At 44.3% G+C, this 10098-nt stretch overlaps 2 pseudogenes; both read left to right on the plus strand.

Moving 5' to 3' along the window:
* Window positions 1-6: 6 nt before the first annotated feature.
* Window positions 7-445, plus strand: LOC102772155 (annotated as a pseudogene).
* A 3620-nt stretch (window positions 446-4065) lies between these two features.
* On the plus strand, window positions 4066-7164 carry LOC102771877 (annotated as a pseudogene).
* Window positions 7165-10098: the final 2934 nt, after the last annotated feature.

Here is a 10098-nt window from a genome sequence, read left to right on the forward strand (position 1 = left end):
TTGTCCGCTATCCAGAACCTCCACTCGTTCGACCCCTTTGCTGATGCAGGTAAGGGTGATGACCTGCTTCCCGCTGGCACTGAGGATTATATCCATGTAAGAATTCAACAGAGAAACGGCAGGAAGACCCTTACTGCTGTCCAAGGGATCGCTGATGATTACGATAAAAAGAAACTAGGGAAGGCCTTGAAGAAGAAATTTGCCTGCAATGGTACTGTCATTGAGCATCCAGAATATGGAGACCTAATTCAGCTGCAGGGTGACCAGCGCAAGAACATATGCCAGTTCCTCGTGGAGACTGGACTGGCTAAGGACGACCAGCTGATGGTTCATGGGTTTTAAGTGCTTTTGGCTCACAGAAGCTTAAGTGAGGATTTCTTTGCAATGAGTAGAATTTCCCTTCTGTCCTTTGTCACAAGTTTACAAACCTCACAGCTTGTATAATGGAACCGTTTGGGGGTCTGCTTTTAACTTGGACTGTTATTACTCCTTCATGCAATAAACTGAAAAGAGCCATGCTGTCTAGTCTTGAAGTTCCTCATTTAAACAGAGGTCAAGCAGTAGGCGCCTGGCAGTGTCCAGCCTGAAACGGAGCAATACCGTGATGTTTCAGCCAAGCCCACGTCTGGCCAAAGCTCCTCACCGGAGTTCCCTGCCCTCAGAGAACGTCACCGCCTGAACAGCCTTCCGTGAAGCTGAGAGGAGACGGGTAAGGCACCGGCGGCATGTGCACCACTAGAGGGAGCCTTCCGCAACCACAGATCTACACCTGACCAGGGGATGGAGCTTAGAGCAAGCAGCCTGCCACCTTCCCTCCAGTGAGGTGAAAGGACTTGAACGAATTTGAGGACTCCGGAAACCTGCATGGGTTCTGGTGCTGTTTCCACCACTAACTCTGTGTGTGACTTTCCCTCTCCTGGCATTAGTTGAATCATCCAGACAACACAGTAGCTTACCTAGTTTTCTCTTCCTAAGTTCCTGTATCCTTTAAGTTAATAGATTCGAGAATCTATGATGTATCCATGAAGGGTCATTACCAGTATCTATTAAAGTTATAACTGCACATACCTTTGATCCAGCAGTTTCAATTCTAGAACTTTATCCTACAGATGTCGTCACCAGCCTGAGTGGAAAATAATACGTTAGTTATTGCTGTGCTGTTTATAATATCAACATACTGGAAACAACTTAAATGTTTATTCATTATGATTAAAATAAATTGTGATATCTATAATAATAAAAGCATAACATGCTAATTAGACCAGACATCCTTACGGACCAAGCCAGGGCTGCCTGGTCCCAGGTGCCAGAGGGAAGCCGGTAGGCAGCTGGAGAAGGAAGGCCTACTCTTTTTTTTTTAATTGCTTACAGTCTTACAAAGGGTATTACATATGTGTCCCTTTTCCCCCCCGCCCTTGACAATCCCCTGGCCTCCCCTACCCCCCAGTGTCTTATGTCCATTGGTTATGCTTAGGAAGGCCTACTCTTATACGAATTTCATGCATCGGGCCTCTAGTAGTTATATAATAAGCTACCAAGCAACTGTAAAAAAGGTTGAGAAAACCTTGATGTAAGTATATTGCTAATAGTTACAGTTCTAATAGGCACAGTTCTATGTTATTAACTTATTTAATTGATATTAACTTATTTAATTCCCATGAAACCTTTTGAGTTAGGATTCTTTCCACAGCATGTATATAAGGAATATAAGGCACAATGCGATTAAATGACCTGTTGAAGGTTACAGGCAGTGTAGAGCGGAGCAGTATATGCATCCAATCCGCTCCAGAGACCACCAGGCTATGTGCCTGTGATGTTTGTTCAGAGAAGTGAGCAAGCTTCAGAACTGTATGTGCAGAATACTAGTTGTTGTAAGAGAGGGAACTATATGCAACTAGAAACTGTTAACATTGATTGCCTCTGGGAAAGGAATGAAATGCTTAGGGGATATGAGATTTTTCCATGTATTACCTTTTCTTTCGTCTTTTATTAATCTTTTATTTGTATTGATTTCAGAGAGGAAGGGAGAGGAAGAGAGAGAGAAACATCACTCATGAGAGAGAATCATTGATTGGCTGCCTCCTGCATGCCCCTTACTGGGGATCAAGCCCGAAACCCGGGCATGTGCCCTTAACGGAATCGAACCCGGGACCCTCCAGTCCTCAGGCGGACGCTCTATCCACTGAGCCAAACCAGCTAGGGCAGTGTATTGCCTTTCTGTTCCTTTAACATTTGGAACTTTATAAAGAACATCTGTAAACATTTTAATGTGTTACGTACTTTTTAAAAAGTAATTGCTGATGAGAGTATAAACTGGTGCAACCATTTTGGAAAAGAGTTTCGTCTCAACTGATAAAGCTGAACATATGCAAACCCATGCATCCCACCTATAGGAGGAATTCTCCCCATAGGGGAGATCTGGCACATGAGCCCCAGGATATATGCACAAGACTGTAAGGGCCCTGGAGGTGGATTGTACAGTCCTGGGAATGTACTTAATATTGCTGAACTGTACAGTTACAAATGGTTAAGATGGCACATTTTGTGCTGTGTGTACTTTGCAATCATTGAAAATATAAACTATATAGGAAGTACTTATAAATCTTATAGTACATCATTTCACTTGGTTTTTATTAGTGCACAACACAGTATTAAGGCCTGGAGTGAACTGGAAGGAACTTGAACATGAGAATTAGATGGAGTTGTGATCTTGGCTTGGGTAAATTGACCTTGAGCGAATTGTCTAACCTCTAGGAACCTCAGTTTCTATTGCCTATAAAAATAGTCATTTTGTCTAAAGATAATACATACTAGATAGGAATGTTATGAGAATAAAATTTTTAAATGTGTGTAAAGGACCTAACATAATTTCTGGCGGATGGTAAACTCAAAATAAATGACAGAACCTATTATCAATTTAAATTTATAAAACTTAGAACATCTCGGAAGGTTTTTAAAATATATTTTTAATGATTTCAGAGAGGAAGGGAGGGGAGAGAGAAAAAGAATCATCAATGATAAGAGTATCACTGGTTGGCTGCCTCCCGCAGGCCCCACACTGGAGATTGAGCTGGAAACCTGGGCATGTGCCCTGACTGGGAATCAAACCGTGACTTCCTGGTTCATAGGTCAACGCTCAACCACTGAGCCACACTGGCTGAGCTTGGAAAGTTTTTTATAAAAACAAATCCAGCCCCAGCCGGTCTAGCTCAGTTGGTTGGAATGTTGTCCCCTAATCTGAGAGGGCTGGGGTTCAATTTCTGTTCAGGGGACATTCACAGATCTTGGTTTCAGTCCCTGGTGTGGGTGGGTAAGGGAGGCAATTGGCAGATGCTTCCCTCTCACATGGATGTTCCTCTCTCCCTCTTTCATCTTCTTTCCTCTCTCTCTAAAATAAATTAAATAACAACAAAAACAAACCTATTTACGGTCCTTAAAAAAAGGATAACTATAAGAGCAAAACACTGAAAATAACCCAAGTGTCTGTTAAAGGAGAATACATGCCTGGCGGTGTGGCTGAGTGGTTGAGTGTGGACCTATAAACCAGGAGGTCACTGTTGGATTCCCGGTCAGGGCACCTGCACAGGTTTTGAGCTCCATCCCCTGTGTGGGGCCTCTGAGGGGCAGCTGATCAATGATTCTCTCTCATCATTAATGGTCCTGTTTCTCTCTCCCTCTCCCTTTCTCTCTGAAATCAATTGAATATATATATATATTAAAAAAGGAGAATACATAAATAAACGTGGTATAATCACACAGTAGAATATTATTTGTCTGGGAAAATGAATTATAGGTCTAAGAATCCATATGGATAATATATAAAAAAAATGTTGGTAATAAGAAGCAAGGGTGCCGCCAGTCCCGTGCAAAGGTTGCAAAGGTTCATGCAGAGGCCCTGGAGGCACATGGCTAGCCAGTGACCCTGCGGTGGCCTCGGTGGCAAGGCCTCCCGGATGCTTGGTTGGGGCTCTGCGGAGCATAATGGAGGTTGAGCCCGGGCAGCTGGAAGGGTAGGAGGTGGATGGGCCCAGAGTGGGGTGGATGCAGCAGCGACCAGTCAGAGTGATGGACACACTAGAGGAAGAGAGTTTAGAGCTGTCTTCCTCTTTGGCCTCTGATGCAGACTTGGATACTGTGGTTGACCATTTAGAGGACATTATCATGGATGAGAGTTCTAGTTATTACAGAGAAATTTCATGGACAAGTACTACCAGGAGTTTGAAGATATAGAAGAGAATAAACGTACCTACACACCTACTTTTAAAAAAAATATGTATTTTTATTGATTTCAGAGAGGAAGTGAGAGGGAGAGATAGAACCATTAATGATGAGAGAGAATCATTGATCGGCTGCCTCCTGCACGGCCCCTCTGGGGATTGAGCCCGCAACTCAGGCATGTGCCCTTGACCAGAATCAAACCCTGACCCCCTGGTTCATAGGTCAATGCTCAGCCACTGAGGTTCGCCGTCACTGATCTAGGGAGCGTCATAAGGTCAAGTCTAATTATGCTACGAGGACTGTGCCCTCTAAGCTGGGACTTGTCTGTGGCTTTGCTAACAGGTCAGTCCGAGGCTTAACCCGATAGCCGCTCCCTGCGAGAGGCGACTTCATTCCTGGGCTGAGGGTAGTTGGAATGGATGTCCTATGGGTCCGGGAGGCAACAAAGTTTGCAGCTGCCCATTGTAGGGCTGGAAAGGGGCCTATACTAATGGAGCAGCAGACGTTACTATGGACACAACGTGCGTGATCCTGGCATCAGTTATCTACCCGAGAGGAATTCAGGAAGAAGTAAGAGTGACTCTATCATGCTTCCCAAGGATAGAATGGTGAACAGCAGTCTTGCCAGTGTTGAAGAATTAGAGGAAACTGATGTTGAAGTGAGGAAAGAAATCGAGGATGCCGCCCAATTTGCTACAGTGGATCCTGGACTGCCTTTGGAAGAACTAGGCCAGTGGTCGGCAAACTGCGGCTCGCAAGCCACAAGCGGCTCTTTGGCCCCTTGAGTGTGGCTCTTCCACAAAATACCATGTACAGTGCAATTGAAACTTCGTGGCCCATGTGCAGAAGTTGGTATTTTGTGGAAGAGCCACATTCAAAGGGCCAAAGAGCCGCATGTGGCTTGCCAGCCACAGTTTGCCGACCACTGAACTAGGCTGTCACATCTACTCCAACCATCCACCTTTTGAAGTTCAGGTGCAAATCAGTGAATCAAGTTTAAGTCCATCAGTTAATGGGAGACTGCGTGTAATGGATGGTTCCATCTTCAGTGGCTACTTGACAGCAGTTGTAAGGAACTCTTGTTCTCACCCATAGGATGTATGTAGATTAAGGTAGGAATTGCATGTAGTTTATACAGTATTGCATTAAAGGTTATGTTCGATTTGTATAGGTCTAATAGGTAACAGACTTTGCTTAACCTTCCTTCAGGTTATTTCCTTAAAGTAGTTCTATTTGATCTAGTTTGTACACTATTTTAACAAGTACTTTTTAGTTAGTGAAAGGAAAAACAGTTCCTTTATGCCTGTTTAATTCTGCCACCTTATTGTTGGGGGGTAGGGGCTCATTCTCCTGTCTCGGCCCAACCCCACAGCTAACAACAGTGTACTTTAATGCACACACATGCCTATAGGGCAACATTTACTATAACCAGGCAGTGGGTAGAAGAACAGTTCCATTTTTAAATAGGCTATTGCACAATCATTTCAAAGGTCAAATAACTTAAAGTGCAATTAACCAGTTACTATTAACTTAGAACCTAAAATAGTGATTCCCGGGCTTTTTGTTAAACACCCATTGTTTTATCTTTGCAGCAAGTGCTATAGAGGATGTGCTGATTTTTTTCACTGAAGTAAATTAAAATTCATTTTTAAAAATCCCATAATACTGTGGGCACATCCCCAGTGGGGGGCGTGCAGGAGGCAGCTGATCGATTTTTCTAGATGTTTCTAACTCTCTATCCCTCTCCCTTCTCTCTGTAAAAAAGCATTAAAATATATTAACAACAACAACGAAAGAATCCCATAATAATAATAAAAAAGAACAGCTGCTGGAGCGGATTCCTGAGTTTAACATGGAGGCCTTCACAACAACTTTGCAGCATCACAGAGATGAAGTGGCTGGTGACATATTTGGCATGCTGCTCACGTTTACCGATTTTTTGGCTTTTAAAGAAATGTTCCTGGACTACAGAGCAGACAAAGAAGGCCGGGGACTGCACTTAAGCAGTGGTTTAGTGGTGATGTTGATACTGGAACCGGTGAGCAGGAATTCTTCCCAGGGTCGTGTCTCACGGAATCGAAGTATGAAGCCGAGGACCAAAGGAGTTCAAACAAGGCAGGAATTATCCTAAGCAAACACAGGCTCCCCGCCTGACCCAAATGGGCTGACCCCGAAGCGTCTGTCCTTCCCCTAATATCTGCTAAAGGCCGGCTCTTGTCTAGTTGTGCTGCTCTCTGAGTGGTTCCTGGCCTTTCTGCAACATTTTATTTTGCACTTGCAAGAAAAACATCCTTGTTCAAACACCCTGTTTTTCTCCTAAACATTTTGTGGTTTCAGCTAGCTCCATGATTCCTCCTTCCTCCACCCTTTACCCGTCTACCCAATTCTGCTTTAACTCCTTTCAACGTAACTGGGCAAAGCGTTCTCTCTGCCAGCTTCCCAGAGCAGCCTGTGGCACGAGGTCCCCCTCCAGCAATGAGATTGTCCCAGACATCAGCCCAGTGCACCTGGAGAGCTTCAGGTAGCGATGGAAGGATAGATCTTGGGGAGCCCAGCTTTGTTCTGCAACTCTGTTAATGTCAAGTACTGATGGGCCAAGAAAAAAAAATTGTGTGACCCCCCCCGGGATCCGTTTCTTCAGAAAACCCTTGTGTTCAGTAACCTTACTCCTCCTCCCTCGGTGGACATCCTCCCTTGAGTCGGCTCCTCTGGACAAATCCACATCCAGCATTCCACCTGGGGGGCCTTCCCTAGTACACGTGTTGATGAGTTGCACCAATGGGGTTTTTACTGTTGGGGAGCATTTATCGAGGGTGTTCCTCAAGCCAGCTGCCTCTCTTGAAATTTCTGGAGCTCCTATTGTTACAGCGAGTCTTGGCTGTAGGCATCGACCGAGATGTCCTTTACCTAAAAGCTACATGTCCAAGTCAATTCCTAGTCTCGCATTTGCAGTCCCTGTATTACTGTCTTCTGTTGGTCCAATATAGTCCCCCTATTTCTAGGACTCTCTTTTAAGCATTTTTGAAAAAACGATTTTTATAGATAAATGCTCAGGCTGACCTAGTGGATATGATCTTGGAAGTTCCACGATTACCCACTTCAAGGTCAAAGTATTATATGCCGTGTGCTTTTAAGTTGTTCGTGCTGGTGAAACAGAATTTTTGGACTGGAGCACACGGTGTTCCCCTGGGCAGATTGGTTCGCGGGTTCTTTGTCCGTGGGAATCGAAGAATGAATCCACGGACAGAAGGTGGTATAGCAAAGGTGGAGATTTATTGAGGAACAAGTACAGACTCCACGTGGGGAAGGGGAGAGAATCTCACTGTGTTCCCTTTTCCAGGGCTTATAAAGATTGTAGACCTTTGTGCCTTGATATCCCCTCTAATTGGTCACTATTCCCTTAGACTGTTTACTACAGTAATTTCTGAGCTCAGAAGTCGAACTTCCCGTGGAACATGTGAGGTTTTCCTCCCCTCCTTCCTTTTATTTTGTAAATATAGACCTTTTGCTGTTCCCAGCTCCCTCATTCTATGGAAGTGTACCTGTTGCAGCTTTTTTTTTTAAAGTATATTTTATTGATTTTTTACAGAGAGCAAGGAAGAGGGATAGAGAGTTAGAAACATCGATGAGAGAGAAACATTGATCAGCTGCCTCCCGCACACCTCCCACTGGGGATGTGCCCGCAACCAAGATACATGCCCTTGACCGGAATCGACCTGGGACCCTTCAGTTCGCAGGCCGACGCTCTATCCACTGAGCCGAACCGGTTAGGGTCTGTTGCAGCTTTTCAGCTCCCTATTCTATGGAAATATACCTTCCGCTGCTCTGCAGCCCTGTGCTTTTCCATGGTCCTCTTAATTTCTAAAATTTCCTAAACCTGTCTCTTTCATCCCTAAAAATTCCTGTTTCACTGGGAAAGCAGAAATGCTGTCTGTGGGTGCTCCAGTGAGTGTGTGCTTACGCTGGAAGCAAAATCTCCTTTTCTTATAGCATGTTGAGTGTGCAGGTTTGCTTACATTTTTTCTGTATAGCTCAGTTGGTTAGGGTTTCTGTTGGGATAGAGAAGCCGTGGGCAAACTACGGCTCGCGGGCTGGATTCAGCCCGTTTGAAAAGAAAAAAATAAAAAAAAAAAAAAAAAAAGACCGTACCCTTTTATGTAATGATGTTTACTTTGAATTTATATTAGTTCACACAAACACTCCATCCATGCTTTTGTTCCGGCCCTCCGGTCCTGTTTAAAATCCCATTGTGGCCCTCGAGTCAAAAAGTTTGCCCACCCCTGGGATAAAGGGTCTGTAATGCCCTCTTCCTGTCAAAATCTTCCTGCCAAAACCGACTTCTGCTGGTCTAGCTCAGCAGGAGCAGGAGGGAGCGGACAGCTTTCCTGCGCACGGTTGCTTGGAGTTAGTACATTGGCTTCGCGCTGTGTGTGATAGACCAGAAAACGTGGCTGTCACATCTCGAGAAGGAGAAAACAGTTCCATTCCCAGTGTGTACCTTAGATTTTTAAAGTAAAAATAGGAATCCGTATGACTTTTCACGTGACCGTTCTGGTTTTAAAGGATGAGCTATATATAGGCTGTGTGTTTTCTGTACTGATGTCGCACTTATTAAATACTTTTACCGTGAGTAAAATCTGAGGTGCTTTGCAAGAAAAAAATTAGAAGCAAGTTACAGAACAATACATAAACTATGAAGCCATTTATCTAAAGTTCAACACAAGTGAGGGAGAACTGCGGCCAGCCGCTCTAGTACAGACATAGAAGGCCCACCACTGATGCTCTGCCTACTGGGAAACCCGGCTTTCCTGAGACCTTTTTTATGTTTGTCAAGAAACAGGCCATTTGGCTGAAAATCCCAAAGGGACTTTATCCCCTGGAAAAGGTAAACGTCCCATGGGTTAGGAGCTGGACTCCAATTTCTAGCTTTTTCCAAGGAGGGTGTCAATAGGAAGGAAGGGGTGAGAGGAACTGATATGACTGGCCAGGGACAAAACAGACTAAGGCGGATCACCCACCCAAGAAATGAAGTCCTGGCTCTGCTACCAATTTCCTTGTGTAACCTCATTTCTGACAGTTTGGTGCAACAGAAAGAACATGAGCTTTGGGATCTGCTACTTAGCAGCTGTGTGACTTGGAACGATTTCCTTAGGTTTTCTAACATTTAATTCCCTCGTTTGTCAAAGGGAGATACTGATCCACACACACAGCTGTTGTAAAGAGGCGAGGCAGGGATTTTAAACATTTACTGACTGCATTTCTCTTTGCTGTCATCAATTTTGATCCTTAGTTGCCCCACCCATAAAATGGAAGCATTAGATATCCTTTTTAAGAGAAATGGGAAATACAGAACTTTTAAATGAAATATCCAAATCCTGACCCGTTGGAAATAAAAAAAACTGTAAAGGCTTTTTTTTTTAAAGCTAATTTAAAAATGTGAATACACCCTGAGGGTCCAAGGAGGTAGCACTGTGCCCTGGATTTGGCCTGCGAGCTACCCATTTTCCACTTCGGTTACTGGGTTGTGGGGTGAGGGTTATGATGTGAGAGAGAACCCTGACAATATAATTGAGGCAAATCAGTTTACTTCCCAGAACTTCGATTAGCCCATCCGTAAAATGGACCCACCTTTGTGTAGATAAAGGGAGATCAACAAACTCATACGGACACCACCAGGGGAGGTAGGTAGTGGGGGCAGGAGAAAGTGGGTAACAGCGATCAAATATACGGAGCCCGAAGGAGACTAGACTTTGGGCGGCGATATTTTACCTCAGTACATTTAATTTTTAAAAAGAGCTCAGGTGTGTGAAACGCGTAGCCTAACACCAGCGCATAGTAGGCACACCACACAGCACGGGGCCGCGGTAGCCTTTTTTTTTT

The sequence above is a fragment of the Myotis davidii genome, unplaced genomic scaffold, assembly GCF_000327345.1.
Source record: "Myotis davidii unplaced genomic scaffold, ASM32734v1 scaffold2708, whole genome shotgun sequence".
NCBI lineage: Eukaryota > Metazoa > Chordata > Mammalia > Chiroptera > Vespertilionidae > Myotis > Myotis davidii.